Source organism: Panthera onca, chromosome D3, assembly GCF_046562875.1.
Source record: "Panthera onca isolate mPanOnc1 chromosome D3, mPanOnc1 haplotype 2, whole genome shotgun sequence".
NCBI classification, from domain to species: domain Eukaryota; kingdom Metazoa; phylum Chordata; class Mammalia; order Carnivora; family Felidae; genus Panthera; species Panthera onca.
In genome coordinates, this window is record NC_138350.1 from 24,650,111 (window position 1) to 24,669,004 (window position 18,894).

An 18,894-nucleotide genomic window follows, 5' to 3' on the forward strand; every position below is an offset into this window, starting at 1 on the left:
CGATGCGTGTGCGTGTGCGTGTGCGTGTGCGTGTGTGTGTGTGTGTGTGTGTGTGTGCGCGCGCGCGCGCGCGCGCGCATGCGTGGTGTGCATCTGAGCCGTGTGCATGCGGCTGCGTTCCTGGAGTTACGCGTCTGTGTGCGCTTTTGTGTGCCCGTGTATACATCGGCCTGTCTGAGCGGAGAAGCGCCCGTGACTGGGTCTACCCGGGGCCTGAGGCACACGTGTGGCTGCATCCCTGTGCTTCTGTGAGCCCCGCGGGGAGCACGCGTGGCCATCGCGTGCAAGGTCCAGCGCTGGGGTAAATGAGGCCTTTTCCGCCCCCGGCTGCACCCAGGGCCTGCAGGCGGCTGCGCTAATAAGACTGCTTTCCCCGAGGCGGTGGCTGCCCGGAGCAGGTCGGGGACTCGGAGCCTTGGGGCTGGGCTCCCAGGCCCTTCGCTGAGGCTGCTTCGTCAGCAGGACGGTGGCCCGCCATGACCCGGTGCCCTCCGGCAGCCCAGGGCCGGCACAGCCCCAGAGTGACCCCTGGAGACACCTGCCTCTCTCCAGGCTCCCCCCAGTCGTCCCTGGGAGACTTCCCCCGCAGTCCTGAGGGGCCCTGAGAGGGACCAGGGCCCCCTCGCCTATACCAGACCCCTCTCATCCAGGCTCTGACCAGCCTTGAACACGGCCTGTCGAGGCCTCAGTCTCCCCATCTGGAAAATGGAGCAAGAAGCGGACCTGAGGCCAAGGCTAGATGGGCCACCTCCCTCAAAGCTCGGGATAAGGCAGGTGGGTGTGGATGCGACAAGGAGGAGAGGATCTCATCTCTCAGTGAGGTCTTAAGGGTGAACTGAAAATGCCCCATAGATGCTCATTACAGCCCCGAGCCAGGCTAACGATCATCCTCATAACAGCCGTGATGATGGCCGCTTCCGTCTACGACTCCCACGAAGGGCTAGGAAGTTGCCGTGGTGGCTGCTATTATTACCATTGTTGTCTGTCTGCCACCTTACCCGGGACCCACAGCTGCCCCACCACCCATCTCCCTACTCCAGGGAGCTGCCTGCCGGGAGCCCTGCTCCCGACCCCCTCACCAGGGCTTAATTAGGTCTCTTAGAAGGCAGAGCCGGCTCAGGGCCCGCGGGGAGCTTGGGGCAGAGGAAGCTGTAAGGAAGGGAGGGGGTGGCCACAGACGGAGACCTGGGCCGCGCTGGGGGTCTCCTCCCTCACTATCCACCGCCGGGGCCTCTCCGCAGCAAAGGCTGGGCCGGGGCGAGGCTGATACACGTACCCTGCTCTGCAAGCTCATTCTTTAGCCCCGAGCAAAAGCGCCACCAAGCTTCATCAATCCGAACAGTGCTGCGATTAATTCCTCAGCGTCAGGCACGCCTGCGCCCCATCTGGGCTCTGCCCATTCCCAGTTTTGTGACCTTGAGCTACTGACTTTCCCTGTCTGAGACTCTGGTGCCTGGCCTTGAAAATAAGGACGATAGGGGTGCCGGGGTGGCTTGGTCGGGTAAGCGTCCGACTTCGGCTCGGGTCACGATCTCGAAGTTTGTGGGTTCGAGCCCCGCGTCGGGCTCTGTGCCGACAGCTCAGAGCCTGCTTCAGATTCTGTGCCTCCCTCTCTCTCTCTGCTCCTCCCCCACTCGCGCTCTGTCTCTCTCTGTCTCTCAAAAACGAATAAAAACGTTAAAAAAATATTAGAAAATAAGGGTGATAATCGTGCCCGTCCGGTCCCAGGTGGCTTCGAGGACTGAGTAATAAAATAGAAGCAAAGGGCTTAACGCAGCGCCTGGCCCCCCGTTAATTCGCCTTTTGTGTCTGCTACAGCATCATCATCATCATCAGTCAGGATGGGACAGGTGATGCTGTGATGACAAGTAACCCCCAAATCTTCACAAGTCCATCTCATGCTGGCACCAGTGGTCACACTGACACGAGGCTGGGGGCTCTCACTACCGTCAGTCGGGGACTCGGGTTGATGGGGCTAAGTCCCCATCTTAAATGCTACCTGTGGCCGCACTAGGGAGAAGAGAAATCCTGAGAGTTTCCAATCAGCCGCTCGGTGCCCCAGCCTAGAAAGGAACGTGCCCTCGATTCTTGGGCCAGAACTCATCACATGGCCCTGTCACCCACAAGGGACCCAGAACAATAAATTGTAAGACAATATGATGGAGCGAGCGGGTGGCTCAGTCGGTTGAGCGCCCAACTCTTGATTTCTCTGGCTCAGGTCATGATCCTGGAGTCGTGGGATTGAGCCCCGTGTCAGGCTTTGCACTGAGCATGGAGCTTGCTTGGGATTCTCTCTCTCTCTCTCTCTCTCTCTCTCTCTCTCCCTCTGCCTTTCTCCCCCACTCACTCTCTCTCTCAAAAAAAAAAAAAGTAAGACAATATGTAATAACAAGGGTCATTTAGAATCCTAAAACCTCACACATAGAAAGACGGTTGGGATCATCCAGTGTTTCAGACTGGGAGTGCAGGACCCAGAGAAGGAAAGAGACTTATCCAAGCTCACACAGCAAACTGACTTCAGAACTGGGGACTCCAACTCAGGTTCCCCTGACTTCCTGGCCAGGATGTTCTTGTTCACCCCACAGCATCAACCTCCATCCCAGTGGCACCAATGTATCCATTCAATTCTGACCAACGAAAAGTCTCCTGGGAGGAATCTGGAAAAGATTTTGTCACCCTTTTAAAAGAGTCAGAGGAGGGGCGCCTGGGTGACTCAGTCAGTTAACTGTCCAACTTCAGCTCAGCTCATGATCTCACGGTTTGTGGGTTCAAGGCCTTCGTCGGGCTCTGTGCTGACAGCTCAGAGCCTGGAGCATGCTTTGGATTCTGTGTCTCCCTCACTCTCTGCTCCTCCCCCACCCATGCTCTCTCTCTTTCTCTCTCTCTCTCTCTCTCTCTCTCTCTCTCAAAGATAAATAAACATTAAAAAAAAACAGTTAAAAGGGTCAGAGGAATGGAAAGCCTCTCTGCTAGCTTTCGATGCTGTTGCGTGAGGAGGCACCACAGCAGCCGTTTTGTGACCATGAGGAGATACCACTGAGAACAAAAGCCCACACTTAGAAAAGCAGAGTGAACATATAGAAAGAATTTGGGTCTTTGGTATGTCACTGAGCCCCTGAATTAACCTACCTCTGGACTTCTTGTTACCCCAGACACTAACCTGTCCTTATCATTTAAATCATTTTGCTTTGGGTGTTCAGACGCTGGCAGCCTGGGGCATCCTCACAGGCAGAGCCTCACGCTTCCACCCCGCCTCACTCCACGCTTTTCTCCTACCTGTTGCAAGACTCCTACTCCAAGCTTTAGCTTCAGCATCCCTCCCTCCTGGTTCCCTGAATCTCCCCCTCAACCTAGAGCAAGCCCCACCTTTGAAAACCACGTCTCTCTCCCTCAAAGCACTTTATCCCAGTTTGTAATCACACTCTCGTTGGTGTGATTCTTTGATTTACACCTCCCTTCTCCGCTAGAAATACAAGCCCCATGGGGGCAAAGAACACGCCGTTTGGGCCCCATCTTAATCATCGGTGACCAGCACGGTGCTGTCCACAGTCAGCACTCAGCGTGCATCGAACGAATGAAGTGTTCTGCATGTACTTGCTCATTCACTTATTCTTTTATTCCCAAACATCCACCAAGTAAGCTTCAGGAAGCCGAGGATCGTTTGGCCCCAGAGGCCAGGAGCGGTGTCTGCCCCTGGGGTAAGCACTCAAATATTTGTTGAGTAAATTTGGCAAGTGAATCAGACTCCCTTTACGCGCAAGGAGTCGGGCGAAGGCTTACCTGCGCCTTGGAAGGGAGAAAGCCAGTGGGCACTGCGACATCCAGGGTGGCAGAGATGTGGCGTCCACACGGCCTTTCCTCATCCTCCCCGAGTCATAACACTGCCACCACTCCGTTGGAAGAAGGCAGACGGAAAGCATTGCTCACCCTTAACTGACGTCAGCGTTGCCCCCGATGGCCGGGCTGTGAGCCCCTTGAGGGCAGGGCCGGTTTCTGCAGAAGCATCTCACCCGGGTGGATGAGGCCCCGGTCCTGCAGGGGAGCTGAGTTCCCAGCGCACCTCACGCCAGATGGCTCTCCTGGGCCCTGCATCCATCATGGCAGTTGGTTCTGGGGAAAACAGAAGCGACGCTTGAGAGATGGATGTCATTGGCAAATGGGCTGTGATGATCATGCGTCTCCATTTTCCCCTTAATATACGTGATGAATAAACTTAATTACACGGAAAATTGCTGCCATTGAAGAATGTGGCGCGTGTGGCTTTCTGGTGTTGCGTAGTGTTTCCTGGCTCAGCTGATGGTCCCGGGTTTCTAGAAAGGGAGGCAGAGTCCCCATCACTGCCTCCGGGATCAGTCTTCATGAGGAGGAAGTCAGGCTCAAGGAGGGGGAGGCCAACGCCTGATGCGGTGACAGCGTGTCAGTTCTGAAAGGCCTGCAGTGTAAATTTCACCCAACCACCCATTTTACAGATGAGGATAATAGAGTCCCAGAGGGAAGGATGTGATGACTCAAATCAGGGCCAGGGACTGAGCATGGTCTCTTCTTCCCCACGTCCCGTATGTCAGTCTGATCCAAGAGACACATAAGGCAAATACGGATTTGTTCCGATGTCTTCAAAAGCGGACATTTGGGAAACTGCCCCATGCCAAGAGCTTACTTCCTAGTGGTCAAGATTGTGAGCACCGTGCCAGCGGAGAAGCAGTGCCTCAGCAAAAGTTAGCTGTCGTTTGTATTGTTTTTGTTGCAATTATTGTGACAAATTGAACGCATTTTATAAAAGCAGTTTGCCCAAAATGGAAGAAAGAAAGAGAGACAGTCAGGACCCGAGAGGCAGGAAATCTAAGTGTTGGTATAGCCTGTTACTAACTAGCGCTGTGCAATTTAGCAAAGCCACACCCATCTCTGAGCCTCAGTTTCCTGTCCTGTAAAATGAACATAAGAATCTCATGGGGAACCTGGGTGGCTCAGTCAGTTAAGCGTCTGACTTCAGCTTGGGTCGTGATCTCACTGCTCGTGAGTTTGAGCCCTGAGTCGGGCTCTTGTGCTGACAGCTCAGAGCCTGGAGCCTGCTTCCGATTCTGTGTCTCATTCTCTACCCGCCCCTTCCCTACTTGTGCTCTGTCTCTGTCTCTCTCTCAAAAACAAATAAATGTAAAAAAAATTTTTTTCAAGAATCTTTTTGGTTAGCCATCAGTGGGTTGTTGGAAGCTCGGGTAAGGTAATGAATGTCTGAGCTGCACAAACTTGTAAGAGGTCATATGATACTTTTAAAGGGAGACTTCTGCACCGTGTCACTGACGGTCAGTTGTTGACAGAACAGAAGCTCAGGCAAGTGTCCTGTGGTCTTCCAGTCCCTGTGAGAGCAAGTCAAGCCTGCCTGAAGCCAGCTAGCTGGGGTGGGACGGGGGGCAGGGAATCGTAATAGCTGATGTCTGTGTACAACGTTCATCATTATTCAATAGATAATCCACTCTAGTATCAGGCGGGGGGAGCTGGTGTGGGAAACCTCTCTTAGTTTCACAGTTTGCAAAGACACAGAAATACCTGATTTCCGACCTTCACCTGTGCGTCCTCCCTCAAAAATGCACGGTGCAATGGATGAACGGATAAAGCAGTGTGGTCCAACACACAATGGAGTATTATCCGGCCATAAAAAGGAAGGAAATTCTGACACCTGCTATGACACGGATGAACCTTGAGGACGTGATGCCCAGTGACATAAGCTGGGCACCAAAGGGCAGATAGTGTATGATTCTGCTTACATGAGATTCCTAGCATAGGCAAAGTCATAGAGAGAAAAAGTAGCACCGAGGGTCCCAGGGGCTGGGGGCGGGGACAGCGGGATGGGGAGTTGGCATTTAATGGGAACAGTTTCAGTTTGGGGAGATGACAAGGCTCTGGAGACAGATGGTGGTGACTTGCACAACATCGTAAATATACTTACTGCCGCTGAAATGTATGCTTAGAAGGGGTTAAAATGGGGGGGGGGGGGGCCTGGGCGGCTCAGTCGGTTAAGTGTCCGACTTCAACTCCAGTCACGATTTCATGGTTCATGAGTTCAAGCCCTGCGTCGGACTCTGTGCTGACAGCTCAGAGCCCGGAACCTGCTTCGGATCCTGTGTCTCCCTCTCTCTCTCCCCCTCCCCGACTCATGCTCTGTCTCTCAAAAACTGAATAAACATTTCCAAGTTGTTTTAGGAAATGGTTAAAATGGTAAATGTTATGCATAAAGAAAGAAAACTTGGGAAACAGTCCACTGTGCTCCTCTGGGCTATGCGTATATTATAAATACTCAGACGCTCATCTGTTCCTTCCTTCCTTCCTTCCTTCATTCATTCCCCAAATATTTATTAAGCACCAACAACATACGAGACACGGTTCCAAGCCTGGGGGATACAGAGGCGAAAAACACAGACAAAGACCCCTGCTGGCCCAGAGGTGACGGGAACGCAGGGGCCACACAGTAAACAAATAAATGCATTAATAAACAAGATAATTACAGACAGTGATGAGCTAGGAAGGATAAAACCCGGGCAATGTGCTGGGGGGAGGCAGGGAGGGAGGCTTCCTACTTTAGAGAGCAAGGTCTAGACTGGGCTCCCTGCGGGACGGCAGATCCCCTGAGGCCTGCAAGAATCCCCCGGGCAACCAGCCGGGAGGGCAGCAAGTCCTAATATGTCACAGACACCGCTGCATAGAATATACTTGTACCCCTGACTCCCTCCCTCCCACCTGCCCCGGCCTTTCTGGCCCCAGCCCCGCTCCAGGACGGGTCCCCTAGATGGATGTGGACATTGCTAAGACTCAGGGCCTTTCCGTAAGCATTTTCCAAGCCCCTCCCCCACCAGAAAGTGCTTCCACGTCTCACCTTCCTCCCTCCTGCTGCAGACACAGCTATTGGACCTTTAGGGAGACAGAGACGCTTCTAGGGACGTGGCCCTCGTGCTGACTCTCCCAGCCACCGCGTCCCCTACAGTCTCCGACAGTGTCACCCGAGACCCAGAGGGGGAAGAGAAGAGCCCGATTGCCAAGCAGTGGCCCGCGGTGGGAGGCACCAGCAAGCTGGGAGCTGCAGCTCGTTAGCAGTAATGAAATTAAGTCCCAAGCTGGGGCTGGTCCATTAGTGCCTTCAGATCCTCCAAAGGCAGTGGTTTCCTTAATGAAAGGTTCTCTATTACGAAATTGGGTTTCCATCCATCTCCATTATGGGGGGTAGTTTACCTGCTAATATACACACCACGCACACTCCCTGGCAGGGGGTGTCGGCCACCAGAAGGTGCAGAATGGCTTTCCAGGCACCGGGGACGCTGACGCACGGCCTGTCCCCGCTGCCACCGCAGACAGAGCTTCCAATCCTCCTGGGGCCGGCTGTGTGCCAGTGTCTAGGGGACAAGAGAGAACTCAGACTTCTTGGGATGGGGCAAACTCAGGCCAAGACGGGGGGGTCGGTCCGCCCAGGCCGGCTTGCAGAAAGGACGACTCCCAGTAAAGCAACCGAGAGATGGAATTTCTATCCCTGCCTGATCAGAAGTGCTCGGCGGGCCCAGGCTCCAGCTTTTCCGATCGTGCGACCTCTGCTGTTTCCTATTGGCCACCGGTCACCTTCGGCAGCTCCTACCGATCCCACCTTCAAGAGGCTGTGGGGATCCGTCCCCCTCTGGTCACCTCCACCATGGCCCGTCCAGATCAGAGGAGGAAGAAGGTCGATCGTATAGACCGGGAGGGCAGGGGGCTGGAGGGGCGGGGGGCAGGGAGAACGGACTGACCCCGGGGAAAATTTGGCAGATGCATCCTTTCCCCATTATCTTTACCACCAAACCGCCCATCCTGGGAGATGCCCTGAGATGGGGAGAGAAAATGGTTTCATTCCCATAGGTCTGGGAAACTGGGGCCAGTTCGTTTTGCCTGCAGCAAAGACACCTGTCGGAATGCTCACTTCTGTGACACATTTGATCACGGATCTGAGCTAAGGTGATTTTGAAAGAAGTTTCTCTTATTTTCAGTCCTAAGTCGAGAAGTCCCTTGTTTGTCTCCTCATGCCCCCCGGCAAGGTAGGGGAGGGTGGTAGGGAGAGCAGCACCCCCCGGAAGTTTGCCAGGAGGGGCGACACGGGGCTACGTACAGCTATACAACGATCCCATGCAGTGCATATTAGGATGACCCCCATCGCGCAGACAGGGAAACAGAGGTTAACATGACTCACGAATGTCTGTGTGACTAGGAAAGCCCAAATACTCCCCCTGCGCCCCCACCATCACAGCCTCTTCCGGGAACCAAGGGGTTAACCTCTCCCTCCTGTTTGCCCAGATTCAAGTTCATTACGCTGACTAATTGCTTCAAAGTCAGTGATTCCACCATGGCTAATGGAAAATGTATCTGCGAGTAATAGATTAATTGGCCACTTGCGATCAGCCCTCAACTAGAAGATCCCCCGGCTGCCGGACCCACCCAGCCAGTCCTGCCGGGGCCGGGGAAGGGGGGGAACCAGAGGCTGAACTCTGAGGGGCTTGGGGGGCACCTGGAGTCTCACTGACCATCGCCCTGAGAAAAGGCAGCCAGCCAGTTCCGTCCCTAAGGAGACACGTTCTGCATCCTCTTCAAATCATTAAAATGCAAGCGTGCTAACTTGAAAAGAATGGAAATCTTATCAGCATAATGAGCCACCAAATATCGGAACAGCAGCACACCGGCTTCCCCCTACCCCAGAAGGAGACGGGGTGGGGGGGGTAGCTTTTCTCAGAAGGTTTAAAGTCATTAATTATACAGTAACAGCTACCAGTTTGCACGCTAGCTCTGAGCCGCCCGCCGCGTTTACCATTACTCATATCATTCTAGCAACAGCCCATGAGGCAGGTCCTATCACCATCCTCATTTACAGACGGGAATCAGAGCTCAGAGAGAGGCAGCGGCCCACGCAGGGTCACACAGCCAGAAAGTGGAAGTGGCCTCGGGGAGACCTCAGGTCTGTGTGGCTCCAAAACCCGGTCTTTGATTCTCTGTTCCAGGGGTCAGCAAAATGAGAGGCCACGCATCCGCCGAATCCGGCCCGTGGCCTGTGTTTGCCAACAGAGTTTTATTGGAACACAGCCGGGCCCATATTCGATGACATATTGTCCTCAGGCGCAACAGCTGAGTCGGTAGCTAAGATCACATAGCCCACAAAACCTGAAATGCCTATCGCCTGCCTCTCTGCAGAAAAAGTTTGCAGACCACTGTCAGACCAAGTTACCCTCCCCGGCACAAAACGTGCACCTTAATGAAATGAGGGACAGGGGACAATGGAAGAAGAGGTCGTTGGTGAACCTGGAGATTCCAAGAGAGACGCCAGTGTCCCAGATATACTGCTTCCCCAGATTGTAAGGGAGGTGTCCGTGAGTTTGGGGGTGGGACGCAGAGAGGGGAGTTTAGTGCTGGCGAGAAGTGCTTATCAGGCACACAGTAGGCGCTCAATAGATGCACAGTAGATGAATGAATGAAGAACACAGCCCGCTTTGCAGAATTCGTGTCTTTGCCTGCCCGGTACATGAGGCAATGCTCCACCCCCCTGCTGCCCACTCCCCTGCAGAGTTTTACTGGCTGAATGAGTCGCGGGAGAGGCTGTAAAAACATGAGGGCTCTTTCCTTTAAGCCTCCCCTCTAAGTCACCCCGAAGCATTTCCTTGATCGATTTGCTCTTCTCCTCCTTGTAGGAGCCCTCCCCAGGGAACTGTTTGCAGAAAGGAATAGGCCAGTTTGCATTTAGTCACCTTTACCTGACCCAGGAGATAAATCTCTCTCTCGGTTTGGTTTTTCCGCAGGGGGGAGAGGGGGTGGGAGCCTGGGAGGCCCTGGTGCCGCACCTCACAAATGCCAGAGACCTCGCTAATGCGGATGCTGATTATTCCAAATGGAAGCTGATCCGAGGAGGGCGAGGGCGGGGAGGCGGCTGACACTCCCGGGGAAAAAGCAGGTTTCTCTGAGAAAAGAGGGTTTGTAAAGGCAGGATTGCAAAGGCGCTTTGGGCTGCTTCAGAAGCATCACGCCTCCCTCTGGGGACTCCAGGACACCGATGGGGGGCCCCACGAGGGGGCCACTAACGGGGGCACCGTGGGCGCGCGGAAAGGGGGGCCACTGGGTGGGAGGGGCTTCCAGCGGACCAGCCCAGAGGCGCATGCGCAGCCTATCCTAGAGGCCACGTGCTTGTGGCACAGGCCCTGAGTTCAAGCCCTAGCGGCTTTCCAACCCAGCAACGGCTTAGTTTCTGAGCCCCAGTTTCTCTCCTTGTAAAATGGACACGATACTGACCTCAGAGATGCTGACCTAATGAAATAGTCTCTCTTTTTTTGTTTATTTGTTTTAAGAGAAAGAGAGTACACAAGCCGGGGAGGGACGGGGACGGGGAGGGAGAGAGACAGAATCCCAAGCAGGCTCCGGGCTGTCAGCGCAGAGCCCCGTGCGGGGCTCGATCTAACCAACCGTGAGATCATGATCTGAGATGAAATCAAGAGTCGGATGCTTAACCGACCGAGCCACCCAGGTGCCCCCTTATAAAATGGTCTTGGGGATTCAATGAGCGTCTGCATTTAAAGGAAGGGTTTTAGCATGTGGCCAACTCTCAATAAAGGTGGCTATGCCTACCGCAGTTAGTATTATTATCGTCATCGTTGTTGTTGTTGTTATCTGACTGAGGCAGAAAAGCAGAAGCCCGTTGCTCCCACGCCCACCCTCACTAGACCTTCTCCCACCAGCACACGTGGGTGCTGTGTAGCCACCTGTCCCCAGCTTCTGCATCCGCTAGAGAAAAAAAGGCGTCTTGTTTGGGGGTCAGATGTCCGTACACAGAAGAAAACCACTGGCTTCCCAAAGCCATGGATTTTTGTGCCCAGAGATCCTTCATTAATAAATTTCCTTCCACCCTTCAGGGACCCTCTCCTTGCTAGGTTTCCCTGGGCTCAGCACAGACCCTTTCAGATGCTGCAAAGTCAGTCTTTCTCTGCCCCTCCCCATGGCGGACAACAGGCAGGTGACCATGCTTGACCCAAAGAAGCCATCACAAGGAGATGGTGTAGGTCCCTCGCCCAGCCCTGGTGAGGAGGTATGTGTTAAAGGCTGGATCCGGGAGCCTCGCCCTCCCACTGAAGCACAGCAGTGAAAGACCCAACCTCAGACAGACCGCCTTCCCAGTCAGATCTGTCTCTTCCTTGCCCACCCGGTGGGTGAATCTCCATAAGCCTCAGTTTCCTCATCAGTAACATGGGAATACTATCGCATCAGCCTCACGGGATTATCATGAGGTTGACAGAGATAATAATACACGACAAAGCTCTTCACTCGGAGCCCAACACACTGTCCACGCTCTGTAAAGGATGGATATTATTTTTTTTAACGTTTATTTATTTTTGAAACAGAGTGAGACAGAGCATGAACGGGGGGGGGGGGGGGGGGGGGGCGGGTCAGAGAGAGGGAGACACAGAATCTGAAACAGGCTCCAGGCTCTGAGCTGTCAGCACAGAGCCCGACACGGGGCTCGAACTCACGGACCGCGAGATCATGACCGGAGCCGAAGTTGGCCGCTCAACCGACTGAGCACCCCCAGGCGCCCCATGGATATTATTATTTTTTAATTTCTTTGTATTTAAGGGTGGATATCATTATCAAGAAAGAGCCCCTGACTGCAGGTCAGACACCAGAGCTTTTAACCTCAGTTTGGCCGCAAACTAGCCAATGACCTTGGGCACGTCCCTACCGCTCTCTGGGCCTCAGTTTACCCCTCCTGCTCTGCAGAGGCCGCCTCCCCTCTGGGGGGTCCACCATGCAGTGGCACACTCCGTCCTTACCCCCTATCTGCGCTGAGTCTGAGCATCTTTGCTCCTGAATCTCCGCAAATTCTATGAATAGCATAACTGCCTGTTTGTTACGTCTTTTTTTTTTTCTTTCCAGGAGCAGAAACCAGGGTTTGCCAAGCCAGGGTTCACCCCATCCGTGTCCGCTGCTTCTTTGAAACACACACACACACACACACACACACACACACCTTGGCAGACTAGCCCTCTCCAGCCGCCTTCATCTTCCCCGCCCCCACCCATGTTCATCCCGAAGTCCTTGTTAGAATATCCCCCCCGGGACCGGCAGGTGGGAAATGTCATTTTGGAGCCATTACTAGAGCTCCAAGGTGCTTAGCAGCCATCAACACCAATTCCAGCTTCCGTCCAGCGATGGGGGGGGCGGGGGGGCGCCTGGAGCAGCTCTGGGACTCTGGCAAGGGGACCTGTGTCGGCCACCCCACGCGGCGGGGCACCACCCACCCTCGGGGGGCAGGCAGGGAGGGCTGTCTGGGGGCCAGGGCCCCCCCCGCCACTCAGTGTCCTCAGATTTCCCTGCCACGGCTGATTTGAATAATTCAGCGATGCCCGGTCTCCTGGGCACTATTGTCTTCAGTGAAGGCAAATCAGTCGCCTGCTCGGCCTGTTAAGAGGGCCCCTGCCTGCTGCCTTTTTCTGTAAATCAGGATTAATGAGATGGTGAGGGGAAGCGCCGAGCCCTGGGCAGAGACGCGGGCAGCCAGCTCTGCGGGAGCAGCGGGCCTCAGAAGCAGCTCCCGCCTCAATGTCCTCGGGCAGTCTTCTGTGGGAGTCATCAACCTGTCGATAACTAGCTATCACCCAGCCTGCCAGACCCCTCCTCGGCCTGGCCCCTCGCCGGCCCCCAGGGCTGGGGGGGGCTGGGGCAGGGAGAGGAGAGAAAGCAAGACAGAGAAGCCTGCTGCAAGCAACTCGGCCCCCGCCCCTTGCCGCCCGCCAGGCCAGGGTGGTTCCAGGGGCTGGGTTCCTTCCCGCCGGCTCTGTGCCCAAGAACGCAGGAGACGGAGATTCTCCCAGCCCGGGGCTGGCAGATCGCCCAGCAGGCTCCACAACCAAGTGCTCCCTTGCCTGGCTTTTTGACAGCTGTCACTCACCCAGGGCGCAAGGGACATTGTCCTTGTGCCTCTCATTGGCGGTGCCTTCCTCTTCCTCCTCCCGCCTTGCGGTGGCTAAACAGGTGGCCTGTGGTTACCCCGCTTATGCGCTGTGTGACCTCGGGCAAGTCTTTTAGCCTTTCTGGGCCTCCACTGCCCCATCTGGAAAGTGATGCTAGAAACATGTACTCGCGGGGGCCCCTGGGTGGCTCAGTCAGTTCAGTGTCCAAATTCCGCTCAGATCATGATCTCAGGGTTCGTGAGTTCAAGTCCCACACTGGGCTCTGCGCAGAGAGTGGGGATTCTTTGTGTCCCTCTCTCTCTGCCCATTCCCTGTTTACGCACAGTCTCTCTCTCTCTCTCTCTCTTTCTCTCTCAAAAATAAACATCAGGGGTCCCTGTGTGGCTCAGTCGGTTAAGCATCCAACTTTGGCTCAGGTCATGATCTCCCGGTCCGTGAGTTCGAGCTCCACATCGGGCTCTGTGTTGACAGCTCGGAGCCTGGAGCCTGCTTCGGATTTGGATTCGGTGTCTCCTTCTCTCTCTGCCCCTCCCCCACTCATGCTCTGTCTCTCTCTCTCAAAAATAAACATTAAAAAACATCTTTAATGAATAAATAAAGAAATGAACATTAAAATTTTTTTTTAAAAAACATGTACTCTCCCCACATCTTTATCATTGAGAACTCCAGAACCGTGCTACCCAAAGTGTGGTTTGCAGCCCATAGTGAGGTAGGTACAGAGAAAGGGAGTGAGTGAAACTTCTGTAGTCATTTTGACAGATAGCAATTCTATGCCTGTTGAATGTAAATGATAAAAAAAGCAGAGGCCTGGATTTTGGATGCATTTTAATCTTTTATTTCCTAGTTCTACAATTCATTTTTTACTGTATTTTGCCAAAACGTCATTCTGCAATGCAACGGGAATTAAGGAAAATATACTGGCCCCTCAGTGCAGGTAGCTTAAAAAACAATGTTCTAGACAAACCTGAACATCACATCAAATTTCAAATCCCATGGAGATCTTGTTAAAACGGGGATCCCGATGGCAGTGGGCCAGGTGGCCTGACTTCAGTAGGGTGGGACCTGAGAGTCTGCATTTTCAGCAAGGGCTCAGTGGTGAATCCCCAACAAGGGATTCTGGTGGTGCTGGTCCAGGGGCCACACTGGTGAGAGGAGAGTGTGGAGCACCCCCTGCGGTGCCTTATCCCTTTCCTAACCTAATTTCATTCCCTGTGGCACCCCTGTACCCAGAGATGCTGCCTCCTGATCTTCCCACAGCTCTGTGCTCGCGACGGCCTCCAGATACAGTCTGGAACACAGCCTTCTATTGTTCTTCTGTCTGCAAGGCTTTGAGATGATGCGTGTCCATCCTGGGCACGGTAGCAGATGGTCAGCACTCCACCCATGCCAGCTGTTTCGACTGTTGTGCCTCCTCCCTGTAGCAACTCCTTAAGACACAGGTGTATCTGTTAGCTGTGGCTGTGTAACAAACCATCCCAAGCACTAGTGGCTTAAACCAATACACTTTTATCTGTTGCTGCCCATGAGTTTATGAGTCAGCTGGCTCTTTCGCTTTTCTGGGTCTGTCCTGGCAGATACTGGCTGGCTCACTTATGCATCTGCGCTGACCCAGGTGCTAGGTGTTTTAGAACGACCTCAGCGGGGACAGCCCGTGTCTGGTCCGGGTGGCATCTCATTCACCAGCAGACTTGCCTGAGCTTCTCCTTATGGGGATCGGAGAACAGAGTGAACAAAGCCTCTTGGAACGTAGGCTCGGGACTGGCCTCCCACCTTCTAGCGACCAAAATAAGTCAAATGGACAGCCCAGAATCAAGAGGTGTTGGGGGAAAAAAAAACACCTCGAGATGGGAGGAGATGTAAAATCGCACTGCAAAGGACATGAGTACAAAGGCAAGGGAAGATGGTGGGCCATTTTTATAGGCTTATCATTATCCCTCTGTCTAGATGAGGAAACTGAGGGTCAGGGAGGTTCAGAGACTTGCCCGAGGTCAGACAGCAGCTATAAAGGGACAGAGCTGAGCTTTGCTTGATGTTGGAAACTGTGCTCTTAACCTCTCTTCCAGATTCTTCTCTGTGTGGAAAAAGGGGGTGGGGGGGTGGAATACATTTTGGTAACTCAATTCACCAAAGGAAGAGAATTTTCAAATATTTTGACATCTCCAAGTGGAGGTTTTTGCCTGCTCTGGCTCCTGGGCCACCCCTGCCCTGTAATCACAGGACTTTTTTCCATTACCTGCTCTCCCCTTTCCTCCTGGGCCCTGAAGCTGCGGGCAATTTATCTTTCCCTCTTTTTTTAATGGCCTCTTTAACACGAGGGTTTTCTAACAAGACAAACTGAAGGGCTCTGGTGTCTGTCAGAGCTTGTGCATGTGCACAGGAAAGGGTGCAGCAAGGAGCAAGAGAGGGCCTGGAGGAGACAAACGCACAGGCTGAGTGGTCCCCAAATTCCAGAACTGAGTGGGGGGAGTCTGTCTCTTCATCACCCTATTTTCCCATTTGCAGAAAAGGGCAGCCTTGTCCCAAAAATCTAGCGTCTCTTGTCCTGGCTTCCCCAGATTCCCAGCATCCTGAAAAGGCCATGGAAACCATTTGGAATGGGTCACAGCAAAACAGGTAAATCTAGGAACTCAGGCAGTCTAGAAATAGGAGTTTACTTTTCTGCAGCTGAGTTTAATTTCTGTGCAAGCCTGTGTTACACGAGGTGGCAGAAATGTAAGCCTAGTCCAGTTAGGGTCCTCTGCCCCCTTTCTCTGGAATCGTATCTAAATTGCCAAGAATTTAGCTGGCTTATGACAGCTCGAATGCATCAGTTGTGACTTACTGCCTAACAAATTACCCCCCAAACGTAGTGGCTTAAGAAGATAATAAACATTGGGGCACCTGGCTGGCTCAGTCGGTTGAGCGGCCGACTTTGTCTCAGGTCATGATCTCGCGGTCCGTGAGTTCGAGCCCCGCGTGCTCTGTGCTGACAGCTCAGAGCCTGGAGCCTGCTTCGGATTCTGTGTCTCCTTCTCTCTCTGCTCCTCCCCCCTCGCCCCTCTCTCGCTCTCAAAAATAAATAAACATTAAAAAATTGTTTAAATGACAATAAACATTGATTAGGTCATGTGGTTTCTATACGTTGGAAATTCGTGAGCTGGGGGAGGGTCCAGGATTTCAGGAGGGTGCAGTCAGATATAATAAGCTGGGCCTGCAGGCTCCTCTGAAGGCTTGACTGGGGCTGGAGGCTTTGTTTCCAAGAGGGCCCACTCACAAGGCTGATATGTTGGCCCCGGCTGTTGGCGGGCATCTCCTGTCTTTCTACGCAGGCCTCTCCACAGAGCTCCTTGGGGTCCCCCCAACATGGCTTCCCTCAAAGCCAGGGATCCAAGAGAATGAGGTGGAAGCTGCAAAGCCCTTTGTGCCCTCACCTCAGAGGTCACCTGTCCTGCACAATACTGATGACACAGACAGTCCTGACTGAATGAAGGAGGAGGCTGCAGGAGGGGCTGTATTCCAGGAGGGGACACTCGCTGGGCGCCATCTTGGAGACCGGCCACCCATGGGGTGTCAGGAATGAGGGTCATCTGGTTCTTCTCAGTGTAATTACCCCCGGCTTCTGTGGAGATGCCCTGGCTCACGTGTGGCCCATGGTACCTTACAGACGCCCTGCTTCCCTCCTGACCTCAAGCCCTCTCTGTCCTTTCTCAGGATATATGTGTGTTCCCTTCACTCCCCACCCGACTCTGCTCCACAGTCCAGGGAGTCTCTCCTGGTTTTAGATACAGGGTTTTACATCTTTCCAAATCCTTTGTCATATGCCCAGTCCTTGGCCAGCTTTTAAAATTCAAAAGCCAAGAATTCAATTCTTCCTTATCTGCGTTCTGCTGTGTCACCCTTTCCCAAAGGCAATGAATGTTGCATGGCCTGGCTGCTGCCTGAAAGACGAGACTGGCCACAGGACATAAATAAATGCACAGAATTTTAACAAGAAAAGAGAGAGAGAACTTCAGTTAATATTTCAAAATATTTTCCCTATTACGCTGTAAAGCACCGTGTGAATGGAAGTTGTCTGTGGCCTCTCTGTTGATTCACACTGATGACCCTGGAAGAAATTTCTAATACATCCCCATTTTTAGATGAAGAAACAAAGGGTCAAAGAGGTCGGATGGCTTGTTAGGCCCATATCTGGGGTTTGTTGGTAGATGTGAGACTCAACCCCAGGTCAATACTCTTGCTACTGTCCCTGTGTCCTCTGGGTCCCTGCGTTCCTTCTCTCCCCTCTGAAACCTGTGGACTTCAAGATTTTCCCCCAGCCACTGAAAAGGCATAGTACTGGGGCATGGTGACCTTTCTCGGGCATCTTGACAAGAGAAAAGGGTCCTCGTTTTCAAATGTTTTTTTTTTAACTTTTTTTTTTAAGTTTATTTATTTGAGAAAGACAGAGACAGCATGAGTGGGGAGGGGCAGAGAAAGAGAGAGAGAGAGGGAGAGAGAGAATCCCAAGCAGGCTCTGTACCACCAGCACAGAGCCTGATGTGGGGCTCAGACCCAGGAAGCCTCGAGATCATGACCTGAGCCAAAACCAAGAGTCAGACACTTAACCGGCTGAGCCACCCAGGTCCCCCCAAGAAAAGGGTCCTCTTAAGCTAAAGAGCAGGTCCTTGAATGGTGGGATTTTAGGCACAAGTGAGAGAAACCGAAGGGTCACTGGATCAATCAAGTGTTCTGGAAATTATGCAGTCAGTGATCTCATGCTTCAACCTACAAGTGAGTTTCACCTTTGGGATGAGGAGAATCTAATCCGGGAGGGTGAGATAAACAGACAGACTTACAGACAGGAGCAGAAGTGGAAAAAAACAACACCCACCCTCTTGCAACAACAACAACAAAAACCCTCCAAGGAGCATCGGCTTCTGAAGTTGATGCTGACTCTAGGTTATTAAGTTTGAAATCCTAATGAAGAACAGATGGGAAATGGAAGAAAACCAAAGATCAAAATATGCTTTCCATATTTCATGCTAAATGAAAAAATTGTCAGGAGCCATCGATTGTCTTTTGCGAGGTGTCACATGCACAGTGTGGGATTTCCGGGGTGGCGGACGGTGTTTCCGCTCACGGATCCAGGTGTGGCCGCCACAGGCCGACTAGGGCAGAGACTGGTACGTATGTCGTCACTTGAAGAGAAAGGCAGTCACCCCAGCAGCCCCCCTGGAGTCCGAGGGTCGGCCACATGAGCGTAAAAGTCACAGATTTGGGGCGCATGCACATCTGGGTTTAAATTCTGGATCTGCCATTACTTGTGTCATTTCAGGCAGCTTACCGGACTTCTCTATGGGCTTCAGTTTCCTCCTCTTATGAAGATCTTTTGTGATTTCAGCCAATGAATGTAGAGTAATGGTCTTACGGTGATTACTAAAAAAAAAAAAGAAGAAGAAGAAAAGAAAAGATGGCGGTTGCAGCAGAAATGGTACCAGGTGTTCACGAAATGCTGTTCCTTATTCACTCTTCCAGGACACACAGGAAGCTACCCTTCCCAGCCCCCTTGCAGGCGGGTGGGATCACGCGACTGGTTCTGTGAGTGCAGGGGACGAGCATCCCTTCCGAGCTGATGCAGTTCAGGAGGGGACTTCAGGCTGCAATGCAGAAGCAGAGAGGGAAGGAGCCTGGATCCCTGAGTCACCACGTGGACCACAGTGGCCCAGACCCACAGTGGACGTTACAGAGGTGAACAATAAAGTTTGCTTCCAGGTTTGGGCTTTTCTTTTCTTTTTTAATGTTTGTTTATTTTTGAAAGACACAGAGAGAAAGACAGAGTATGAGCAGGGGAGGGCAGAAAGAGAGGGAGACACAGAATCCGAAGCAGGCTCCAGGCTCTGAGCTGTCAGCACAGAGCCCGACGCAGGGCTCGAACTCACGGACCGTTAGATCATGACCTGAGCCGAAGTCGGATGCTCAA